This window comes from Psittacula echo (assembly GCF_963264785.1).
Source record: "Psittacula echo genome assembly, chromosome: 10".
In the NCBI taxonomy this organism is placed as follows: Eukaryota; Metazoa; Chordata; class Aves; order Psittaciformes; family Psittacidae; genus Psittacula; species Psittacula echo.
This window is the reverse complement of record NC_137741.1, coordinates 21,923,983-21,936,339: the sequence shown is the minus strand read 5'-3', so window position 1 is coordinate 21,936,339 and position 12,357 is coordinate 21,923,983.

The following is a 12,357-nucleotide window of genomic DNA, read 5'->3' as shown; positions in this document are numbered from 1 at the left end:
CAGGTGGAAGGCACCTCAAGGACCACCTGGTCCAACCTTTCCAGGCACAGCATGACCCAGACTGGGTGTCCCAGCTGTACCCTGTCCAGCTGAGCCTTAACAGTGCCCAGTGCTGGGGAGTCACCTCTTCCCTGGGGAGATTATTCCAGTGGTGATTGTGCTCAGTGTGAAGCTGTGAACTTTGATGCGTGAAGGTGAAGGTAAAGCCTGGGCTGTGAAGTTCCCATGGCAGTGATAATCCATGTGCTTGGAAAAATCATCCATGAGGCACCTCCTCCCCAGTGAAGAAGCTTTCAGTACTTGTGCGTTCGTGGACAAACATCACTGATAATGGAAGGAAGAAAGGAGAGGTCACAAGAATGTCAAATGTAAATGAAATGCATCCTGAGAGGTTTGGGGCATTGTAGGAGCTGCTCTGTGCCCCAGTAAAGCAGCGTTGCTAAGGTAATGCAGCCCATAAATGATTGTTGGCACAATGCTCTTATGCAACAGCACTTTTTATAGTGAATATGTGACTTCTTTTCAGGTTCGGAGTAGCTGCCTTTGGAATCTCTCTGCATCCTGGGAAGTTCAGAGGGATTACTGCTGCTTTTTCTTAATCTAATGCCTGCATTGCTCTGCCAACTCAGAAAATTAACTTTTAATAGAAAAAATATACATGTAATTGTGGCAGCTATTACATCAGATGGATTTTACATGAAGTGAAAAAGATGTTGAGCATTTAAGGGCCATTAAGTTGTGAAGCTTTCTCTTGTTGGACTCGGAGCCTTCAAGCCAGCCCTCTGCTGTGAAGGGTATTTATTTTTACATTTGTAGAGGATGCTGGATGATGGGAAGGGAATACATTTGAAAGGAAAATAGGACATGAGAATGTGAAGGTTTTCCACTTGCTGAACAGCTAGTTTTATCTCATAATAATTAGTTTTACACTTCATTAAGTGTTGGGATTTGTGCTTATGTGCTCTTAGGATACAGTGGGGAAGACTTTAAACATTCTCAGCAGGGCATCAACTTAGTTTTATAACATAATGGGAGCAGTGCAGAGTAAGATGGGATCTTGCTCTCATCTTGAGGGTCAGGTGTAGTACAGGAATTATTCTGGGTGCAAAGATACTTCCGGTTGGTGTCTTTCTTGCCATGTTACTTGCTGGGGTTTTGGTCTTGTAAGATACTGGCTTATGTACCCCTGAACAAACTTACAGATGATGAGTATAGATCAAGTAAAGTCATAGTGTGATCTGGTCAGGGCACACTTGAACAAGTAGCTCTGTCTTCAAGCAGCTCTTGAGCTTTATGGGTAGGGATGTCTGTGCCTTTGGTTTAGGGCAGCTCTCTATAAACATCACTGCTGTGAAAAAGGGATGATTTGACCATGCAGATGTAGTCCAACTTCTGAATTCCTCTGAAATAAGCAAGGATGGCAGAGGTGAAGTAGATCTTTTTGTCAGCAAAAATTCCCTAGGGAGAGGTAGGAATCTGGGTGGAAGAGAAGTGCCAGTTGCAGGATACCAGGATAAAAACCTCTGCAGAATATGAGGATTGAGCTTTGGGGAAACAGCCAAAGCTGGCTTGGTTTTTATTTGTGTGTATAGGAGGCCAAGGACTTCAAAGGAGCACTTGCTGCAAGCAAGAACAATAGCCAGGTTTTTAGAAGAAATGGGTTGAGAAATACCCATTAAGTATTTATGGGCCTGGCTTGAACTCCTGAAACTGGAATATGTTCCAGGTGGTGAGCTGTTAGGGGGATATACTGGAAATAGCAGGATGGGTGCTGAGGTATGATATTAAAGCTACCAGAGCATGGGCTAAAATCAGAGGGAACGGTGTCCTCTAGGCTGGAGAGCTACAGCAAGGAGAGAGCTGTCTGTGGGTGGGCTCGGCTCCATCCCAGCCTGGAAAGCTTCAGTTTTAGTTGAGGAAAGCATTCACAGGCAGTTGGCCTTCCCTGCTCCGACTGCTTCTGTGCAATCACAGCCCAGAGAAGCTTGTGAAGATGCTGATTCCTGGTGGTGCTGGTGCTTGGGAGACACCAAGAGACCTGTCAAGTGGTATTTAAGCAGTTGGCAGCCTACATCTCTTGGAGCAGGGCGCAGTGTTGGCTCGTCAGTGAGGAAATGCAACATTGCTACTAGTGTGTTAGAGCTGGAAGAACACAGGGAACCTCAGCTGAGTTCTGCGTGGTAACACACGAGGGAATACTGAAGTCTTCAATTTCCCTCAGTAAGACAGGGATGTAAATCCACTTCTGCCTTTTATATGTCAAATCTGAAGTGGAAATTACTCCAGAATATCTGCTTCTATTCACAGGATGCTGAAGTAATATATGCAGGAGTGCTTTCTGATGCTAGCATGACATGTGTTGAAACCAGCCCCAGAGCAGAGTGCTCTGCTTTGTGCTGTGTGCTCGGGTGAGCCACCAAGCTGGTGGGTTTAGTTGCTTGGAGATGTGTTCTGCTGAGGAACTCCCTGCTCCCACGGCAGCACTGCTGCAGTGCACAACCTGCCCCACGGCTGCGACTTCTTGCCTTTATCATCATGCGTTTACCTGCAGTGATTCCCTCATCCTGCCTCCAAAGGGGTGAGGATGCTGAAGAGCGGTTTGAAACAGGGCAGGCAGAAAGCCCTCCTGATCAGGAGGGAGCTGCCCGCTGGCCTTGCATCTCCCTACAGAAACCAGGGGTCTGGCACAATTCCCTGCTGCTGGCTGGGCAGGAGACGTGGAGCTTTGCACTGGATCACAAGGGGAAGTGCTCGACTGCAGATGTGCTAATTGAAAGGGTAGGCGATAGGTGTGAGACCTTTCCATGCTGATCCCAGCATCAGCTGCAGAGGGGCCTGGCTGTTCAAGTGGTGATATCCATGTTGTCTTCTGCCCGGCAGAAAATCTCCTTGTCTCCTCTTAGGACTCCTGGGCCTTTGGCAGCTTGCTGTGACCCGAAGCTCACCAGTTATCGAATTCCCATAGATGTGAATAGAAGACAACTGCGTGTAGGCATCTGAGCTCTGGAGTCTGACACACTCAAGCTGTTGGAGGTTTTCCTGGAGGTGCTGTGTTGATACCTTCCACGCACACAAGGAGTGGGTGTGATGTGCTCAGAAAACAGGGCCTTTGGTGCTCAGGCATATTTCTGTACGAGAACTGAGGCAGCGAGATGGTAACCCTCTGCTTGCAGCCTCCTCCAGCCTCAGGCAGTTGAGTCTCTCACATCCTACTGTTGCTGGAAGGTAGAATCAGTGGGCATTTCAGTAGTGAGACACTGATGGGAGGGAGTGCTTTGGAAAGCAAAACCTCACAGGAGGTGAGGGTGGAGGGAGAGCAGGGTCTGGAAAAGGGAACAGGGCTCTCCAAGGGCTTCAGGTTTACCTGGGGAGAGTGAGGGGAGTACAAATCCATGTTCATGTGGGCAGCTTTGAGGAACCCTGGCATTCCTCTGTTGTTGTTTCCCCTCTGAATGAGAGCTGTGGGCTGCTCACAGGGGGTGTGTCTGCCTGGAGAGGACGGAGATGGGACATTGCACGGGACAACTTCAGCCCGAAAGTTCCCCTGCATTTAATCTGCTTATTCTCTTGAGCTGCTCTTGAGCTGAGGACTTTGGGGATAAAGGAAGGGTGATGTAGAGCTCTAAAACTATCGGGGCTTCAGCTTGCATGTCTGTCCTGTTCCACTTTATGGATGCTTCCTCTGAATCTCAAACAGCCCAGGCAGGCTGCAGGCATTCCCTTGACCTTGGAAAGCCAAAGTGAAGGTATTTAGCACCCTGCCACGCAGCCCCAGGCCTGAACCACACACCCAGCTCCGGCTGCCTCGTGGCTTGTGGCATCTGATAGAGCGTGTGATATAGGAACTTCCCGGGTCACCTTTGCAGTATCTCATCTGCAAGTGATGGGGAAGCCGGGGACCCATTGTAAAGTAAATTACATGGAACAAATAAACCAATCTGCTTCTGAAGCGCTCCTGTGCCTTTGAACACATGCACTGGCTGCGGGGGTTTTAAGGGTGTTTAGATTCATTCTAATTGAGATGACCTAAAAAACAAAAGGCAACAACTCCACAAATACCCCATCCAGTGCTGTGGGTGGCTGCTGAGATGTCAGGGTTTAATCTCTGCCAGCCTGCCCAGGCAGCCACTGAAGTAAGGACACTGCAATTATTGCCTTGCAAAAGGCTTTGCCTATCCCAGAATCCAGGTTCTGGTGGTTGCTGGTGCAGCTCCTGTGGCTCCGTTATGCCCTGGGCCAAGAACAGCAAGGAAAAGTCTCCTCAGAGCCACTTCTGCCTGCTCTCCCCTTGCTAGGGTGGAAGGAAGGGAGGGAAGCCCAAGGGAGGAGCATCACCCTGGTCAGGGCAACCTCATCTGCTCCTCTCTGCCTCCCTACCTCTTAAATCTGACCATGCTCCTGGCCTCCCTGCTCTGAAGCAGAGTTCCACCACTCAGTGATGTCTGTGCTTGCTGCTGCTGTCTCCAGGGTTAGGCAGAGCTCACAGCAGCAGCTCTGCACCGTGGGCTGTGCTCCAAGTGCTCCCATCACAGGTTAGTGCTCACAAACAACGTGCCTGTGCCATCGCATCACCTGGCAGCGCCTGCTTGTCTCCTTCCAGTGCGAGCCTGCCATCGTGCTTGTCAGGCTGCTGGAGCAGGCAGTCCTGGGCTCGGGCTGGTCCATGGGGCTCCTGCCAGCTCTGGGGTAGCAGATGGGACCTGCTCTGGCATAACCTGCCCTCCGCAATCAGAGCTAGGCTGAGGACAGCGGTTACCTGGGCTGGCGCAGAGCCTGCTGGGATGGAGTGGATGTGCCAGCGCTTCTGGAATGTGTTTGAATGGTTCGGGGAGTTTACACTGGGTCAGCAGTCCTGAGGTACATGCTTATGGCACGTGTGTCCCCTGGGTCACACCTCGGAGCTGGGAAGTGATTGGAAAACACTGAAAAGAGCTCCAGTGCAGCGCCTCTGGCTTTTGTGTTGCAAGCTGGTTTTATGCGTATTCCCTTCTCAAATCTGGGTGAGATTTGGAGGTGATGTTTTCTTCTGTGCATGGCTGGTTTGGCCATATCGTTGTTCAGATGACAGCTTCCTATCATCCTTCCTGGGACCAGGAGGAGGAGGCAGGCTGCAGTTTTCCAGGCCAGGTAAAGAACTAGAAGGGGCTGTAGACCCTCACTGGCAAAGCTGCTGTTCCAGGTGCTGGGCTGTTTTGGGGGGAGAAGAGCTCCTGCTTGTCACGTCAAGGTTCCTCTCACATTGGTCTCTGAAGCTGCACTTCCCCCTCTTAGTTTCAAATGCATTTAATTGCCGAGTAGTTAGAGAGCTGCTGCCCGTAGGCTCTGGTACGAAGCTGTTCTGCCCTGTGGCTGCGAGGGGTTGGTGCCAGCTGCCTTTCCTAATTGCCAGTGCTCACCCTGCGCTGACACAGCACGGCAGAGACTCCATAACGAGTGTTCCAGGGGCGGGCACGCAGGAGGGAGGGTTCTGCCTCTGCCTGAACGCAAAACACTTACCCAGGAATGTGCTTATCTGGTGCCTTCCCATCTCAGGCATGAGATGCTCCTGTATCTCTGTTGAAATAGATGCCCTGGAGAGGTTAGAGCTGCTGCAGATGGACTGCCCTTTGGCTACAAGAAGGAATAGGGTTACCTCTGCCTGTGTAAATGTGACTGTCCTGAAATCCTGGGAATGTGCTCCAGGGGGATAGGAGGAGCCGAAATGAACACAGCAAGCAGCCCGGAGCTGGACAGCAAGGCAGCTTTGAAAGCGGGCCGGTGTTTGATGGGTGTTCTTGTGGCTGGATGTGGACCCCCTGAGGCTCAGCACTGAGGGATTGATGGGTGCTGAGCTCCACAGCACCCTGAGCTGCATCTGGCCCAGGTGCAGCTCGTCTGCAGGGCTGAGACTTGTGTGCCTCCAACCAGCTTAATGCTTAGTGTTGGACTTCTGCTGTCCTGGGCTGCCACTGAGCCCATGCTCTAACACAGCCCAAAGCACCGGGCCAGCAAAACAAGCCTGAAAGCTGGGTTAATGCTGCTTGTGGGAGCGCAAAGGAAAAGTCTCTGCTCAGTAACTGTGAGTCATGGGAAGCTCAGGCTAGGAAGGACCTGGCCATGGTGGCTCCCTGCTCAAGCTGCTGGAAAGAGCCGGGTGGTTTGAAGCACTCAGGTGTTGCCTAATCAGAGTATCAGATGATAAGAAGGTGGCAGAAGCCCTGGCTCTTACAGTATCCAAGGGGAATGAATAGGAAATGAATGGTGTCAGGCCGAAGCAGTTATGTAGTAAGAAGAGTGTCTGCTGCACGGCATGCTCTGGTCAGGTGTTGTGAAGAGATGATCCTTCCGTGAGTGCTTGTGTTGGCACTTCAAAGCTTCCCATGTTTGCTATGGAAATGTGCATGATGTGAAGGGAAAGAGGTGGGGAGCAAGTGAGGGATGCATTCCTTTAAAAGAAATAATTCTAAATTCACAATGAGAATTCCCATCAGTAAGAATTAGGAGAAAGAAGGGCTTCTGAGTGCTCAGGGGAGGGTGTTTGTGATTTAAAGGGAGCTTGCCCATCCTGATTGGATTCCACTGGGAGAGGAGGGATGGCTGAGCACTGACTTGGCAGGAGCAGAGCAGCTCAGGCTGACAGGAAGCCATGTGCTTTGGGATCCCTCCTGAGAGCAGTTGGGTTGTGCCTGCTCCGACACGCTCCCCATGGCTGGGATTTGCACTCCCACAAGCCCTGGCAGTGCTGCTGGGAGCATCTCGAGGCTGAAGGCTCCAGTTCTGCTCCATCAACTCCTTAAAGCCCCAGTGAAGCCTCCCAGGCCCTGTTCCATGTGCAGGGTCCATGTGAGTGTTCCATGTGGGGTGAGCTCGTGCGAGGCTCACAGGAGCATCGCTGAGCACCTCTGCCAGTGCACGCAGGTTGTGCAGGCTCCCGCTGGGGTTTGGCTCTTGGTACACTGGCGATGCAGTGATGATGTGTCTCGGAGGTTGCAGTGTCCCAGCCGCTGCTTGATGGCTCTGGTGCTCACCGCTTCTGGCCCGAGCTGGTTCATGGCCGACTCTGTACCCGTTTTCATCTCACGCCGATGTTGCCCTTCAGCAGAGATGCTGTTCTGCACTCTCGGTGCTTGCTGCTGCTTTGTCTCTGTGTTTCTGAGTAGCTCTGCGGTGCTCCCTGGGTGGTGAGGCTCTTCCAGGCTTGGGAAACCTCATTCTTCACAAGCACTGGCAGCAGCTCAACTTCATCTCCTCAGTCTCGAGCTGCTCTCAACAACCTGCTCCGTGTTAACTCCTGTTGATCCCCAGACTGAGCTGCGGAGGGCTCTGGTGTGTGCTGGGAGGAGGCTGATGCAGCCACTCCAATGCCTGCTCCCTGCTCCCTCTGCTTGTAAGGGTTCTTTACGCTGCCTTTTCCACCAGAGGTGGGCAGGTCCCTGGAGGATGGATCCGGTACCTCCTGTGTACAGCGGAGCCTTGCTGCTGCCCTGCCTCCGGGAGCCAGCCCCGTGCAGGCGGCGGGGGAAGCTCTCCATGTGGTTCTGTTCCTCTTTCCCATTTGTCTCCATCACTCCAACTGCTTTTTGAAACCCGCTCTGAAGTGTCACGGGGGGGCTGACCTCAATCCTTCTTACAGAATCATGGAATGATTTGGGTTGAAAGGGCCCTTAAAGCTCATCTGGTTCCAGCCCCCCCATCCCCCCCCCCCCCCCCCGTCACTTGAGCATTGCTCTCTAGGCTGGGCAACAGAAATAAGTGATTTATCCTCATTATCTCTTTTTTTCCTTAATCAAACCACCCGGATTCCATAGCGTGCTTTGGAATGTGCCGAGCAGCAGATGGCTCCGTGCTCTTTGCAAGCACCCATCCTCTCCATAGCGAGGAGCACCGACGTCATGTTGCTCAACAAGCCACAGCAAATACTATTTTAATCCAGGCTCGGTTCCCCTTCTCCCACCCCCCGTGGTCTGTTGTTCCACTCGGTAGCTTGCCATAACCCATCTCGGCCTGCCTGCCTCTGATTGGAAACACCAGACGTGGCTTCATTACAAGCTCCGTGGCTTCCCCCTCCACTTAACATACCATACAAATTGTTTGCTCAACTTTGGCACCTTGCCTCCGAGGAATTCTTGTCGTTTGAAGGTTTTAAATCAGCTCTCGGAGCCGCTCACCGCAGTCAATAGCAGGCTGTTAGTTGATAGGAGCCGTGCTCGCTGGCGCTGCGGGCTCTCGCCGGGATCGCGCTGTCACGGCAGCCCCGTGCTGCCTCTGGGACCGAGCGATGCTAAACCCCGACCACTGCCCTGGGAAAACTCGTTTATAGGGAAGCAGAGGAACGCGGGGACGGTTTCAGGCACATGTTCCTCATTTTCCTTTATTGCTTTAACATGTCCTCGCTGGAACGCGCCCCATCGGAGCGGCGGGTGCCAGTTGTACACCTGGCTCGAGCCGCGGAGGAGCAGGGCTCAGCCTTTCATCTGCTGTTTGCTGTTATGATTGGAACCAAGGCTTGGCCCCAGATCAGACGAGGGGTGAGCTGAAACCCATCCTCCGAGCTGCTTTCTAGAGGAAGCCTTACAGGGCTGTATGGGGCGGGGGGAATTGGGGGTTTTCCTGCCTTTTGGAGCAGTTGCATTGGGTTTGTACCCCGGCAGAGGCAGGAAGCTGTTGTGTACAATATGGCAAACAGAGCCAGAGCCAGCCTGGCCACGGGCTATAAATTAGTATTTTAATTTCTGGGTTTATGGTTTCGTGTTTGACTCCAGATCAAGAGGAGGAAAGGTGCAGTGAGGCACCTCTTCAGTGAGGAGGCTGCTGCCATTAGGCTTCGGTGAGGGATGCAGGATGAACAGGATGTGCCGGGAAGCAGATGCTGGGTTCCAGTGCTGGGGATGGGGCTGCTCCCCTCTTTGCTGTGTCAGTCACTTGTGCTTCCTAGGGGCCAGGTTTCTGGAGGAGAGGCCAAGCTGCAGCACCACACGCTCAGTGTTCCCTCCCAGCCTGCTCTGTGTTTGCCTTCTCCCATCTGCAGCCAGCGGACCTTGTTTCCCAGAGAACAAAACCAGCTCTGGATTGAGGTGGAATCCTCTGCTCATTTCAAACCAATTCCAATTTCATTTCGCTCTAAGCTCAGGACCCCTTCCCCTGGTGCTCAGGACTCATCAGTAGTTTTCCCCTAGCAGGTGCAGCAATATTTCTCTTTCCAAAGGATTTCCAGAGCGGATTGCACATCTGTAACAAAGCTTGTGCTCCTCTGCTCCTCGCCTTCAGACACGGCCCTAATTAAATGCAGATATTAAAAGTGAAGCCGAGTTTATGTTCCATAATTCTTTGGAGAATGACCCATCCTATGATGCTTGTTTGAAGTCTCGGTTAACCTTTAATCATCTGATGCTGAGCCTGGCTTTGATTTTGCCGCTGGAAATGAAGTGTATTCTGCAAAGTCTTCGGGAAGGGAACGTGCCCGTGCTGTGGCTCCCGCTGTGCCGGGGGGAACAGCTGAGATCTCTTGGGTGATAAAGAGGAACGAATCACACAATCCCACAGCCTGGTTTGGGTTGAAGGGACCTTAAAGCTCCTCCAGCTCCAACCCCTGCCACGGGCAGGGACCCCTTCCACTGGAGCAGCTTGCTCCAAGCCCCTGTGTCCAACCTGGCCTTGAGCACTGCCAGGGATGGGGCAGCCACAGCTTCTTAGGAAAGCCTTTTCCATTCCCATGCTTGGGCTCTGCCTTTTCTGCAGCTGGTATCCAGCATCAGAGGAACAGCTCCAATGCTGCTGAGAGATGCAGGGTGCTGTGGTGCAGGTCTCAGCTCTGGAGTTTGCTCAGGCCTGAGCTACGCTGAATGGGTACCTGAGGAAGCCCTTACAGGTGTTCAGAAGAGCAGGACTAAAAGTGTGGAATCTTCAGCACGTTCCATGATAAAACCGGAGCCAGAAGCTCCTCAGGGCCTCAGGTCTGTGTGTTTGCTGTGCCCGTGGGAGGTGCTCTTAGAGGAGATCTGCGGTGCCAAAGAGCGAGGTGCAGAATTCCCCCTGCCCGCTCCCACCCTGGTGCATGGTGTGGGACCAGGGCTGGGACAATCCCGCTTTCCACCGCGGGCCTGGCTCAGCACCGGCGCTTCCCATCAGGGCCAGGAGTCCTGGGGCTGCTCCACTGCATGGGCACGGAGCCCGGTGCCTGGGTCAGACCAGCGCAGCCGCACCATCTCCTGAGCATCCCTGCGCTCCCAGCCGCTCCAGGTCCTCATCCCTGTGCCAGGGGCTGCTCTCCACCGCGATGCCTTCCCCGTGACTCTCACAGCTCCTTCCCAGCCAGGAGCAAGCTCCAGCCAAAGCCTGATGACTGCTGGTAAGTGGCTGTCAGCAGGGCCCGCGCCAGGGGATGCTCTGAGTGAAACCCTGCCCATGGAAAAGGCTTGACCATGGGGGCACAGATCAAAGCGAGGGTTATAGCGGGTGTGCACCCCCAAAGGGTTCTCTTCCTGGCCGGTTCACTTCCCTGTGGGGTGAGAGTAGAGGAGGGGGGAACAAGAGCACATTGGGCTGGGTTTGGGGAGCTCAGGCTTCGTCAGTTGCTGCGTGCTTTCCTCCCAGTGCTGGCTGAACCTTGTGGGGCATCTTCCAGCCCTCTTGTGGGCTTGTGAGCACTTCTAGTGAGCCCTGGAGAGAGCTGGGCACGTGAGGTCAGAGCTGCAGCCCTGTGAGGGGCACGTGGGGTCAGAGCTGCAGCCCTGTGAGGCTCCCGCAAGTCAGCTTCAGCTCATGGGCTTTGAAAACCTTTACTTACCCCATGCTGAAGGCTCTGCATGGGCAGTCCTGGCTGTCCTGCTGCAAGGGACTGTGCGTGCTAAGCTGAGAAGCTGCGGGAGATGCTCAGTGCTTCGGCCTGACCGCAGGCAGGTTTTGGTCCCGAAGTCTCTCTTGGCTTTGGCTCCCTGTCTGTGTGCCGATGACAAACGCAGCGCTGTGCCTGTCCAGGGGCTTGGGAGCAGAAACACACTGGAGGCTGGTGAAGCATTGGATGTGGTAGCAATGGGGCTGCCTCAAGCGGAGGGAGCTCTGCAGACATCCCGAAGCACCACAGTGCCCTTCTCACGTACACTCTTAGTTTCTTGGGCTCCCCTGAATGAACTCAGGGCAGTGATTCCCGTGTTAACGCAGGCTATTCCCGTGCAGACTGCAGCAGCTCCTGCGCTGGCTGGGCTCGGAGCTATCAGACACGTGCTGACTCTGTGTGCTTGAAGGCAGGGTTTGAAGATGCTCCTGCCTCCCCAGGCACCCTCTGCCTGTCCCCTGGGAGGAGCTGGAGCCCTGGGCTGCGGATGGCACCGACACCTGCAGATGGTGCCAGCGCCGTGGACAAGAGCTTCCTGGTTGTGCTGCGACCCAGAAGCTGCTCCTGGGGGAAGCTGCCCCGGTGGCAAAGGTGACACTGGGAGGTGAGGGGAAATGGAGAGGAAATCTGTACCGAGGGGGTTCCAGTGAGGTCTGGTCCTGGCCCTGTGCAGGGGAAGACGATGGATGCAAAGAAAGCAGCAAGATTTGCACTTGAACGCACTGGGGAGGGTTATACCTAAAGCAGGGCACATCCACTGTCAGTCTCGTGTGCTGGGGGCTGCCCACCAAACCCCTTTCCCATCCCACCTCGTGTTCCAGCTGCTTCATGGGCACCTCCCCTGGGTCTGAATGTCCTTGAAGACATTTTAATTGATCTCTCAGTCTGAGAGTGTGAAACAGCTCAAAACAACCGAGGATAATGAAGCAGGCGACTGGGTCATTCTTACACTGAGAAACCAGAACGTCTGGAGAGCAGCAGTATCTCTGCCTTGGTTAACATCTATCACAAGGCTGAAGTAGTTGGTCTCCTAATGCCCAAAGATGTCAGATTTTGTTTGTTTTCCTGTTAGAAGCATGCGTAGTTGGTAAGAATTTGGGGTCAACAACAGCTTGCAATAGAAGAAATCTCTGGTCCCTCCTGCTGCAGCGTATGTCTGCTCCCAGCACAAGCCTGGCATGGGAGCTCTGTTCATACTGGGACCAGTGGGCCTGCTCAGCTGAGCACAACCTTAGGGAAGCATTAATTGTCTGGAGTTGGGATGCCTCTTTCTCTTCTAGAAGAGCTGAAACCTCCTGCCATGTCCCCCCGTATCAGGACCTCATCCTACCACAGGCAGCATCCTAGGAGGAAGCTGGAACCAACTGGGTGAACTGGTCGTGGGTAGCACCCAAGCAGCCTGTGAGGACCTGCCTTTCTCAGTCAAAACACACTCAGTGGCAGCGCTCCCGCCATGCCACACGTGTCCAGCACGATCCCTCTGCCGCATCCCGGCTGACGGCACCATGTGTGGAAGGGATGCTGGATGGAGGCTCTGATCTGGC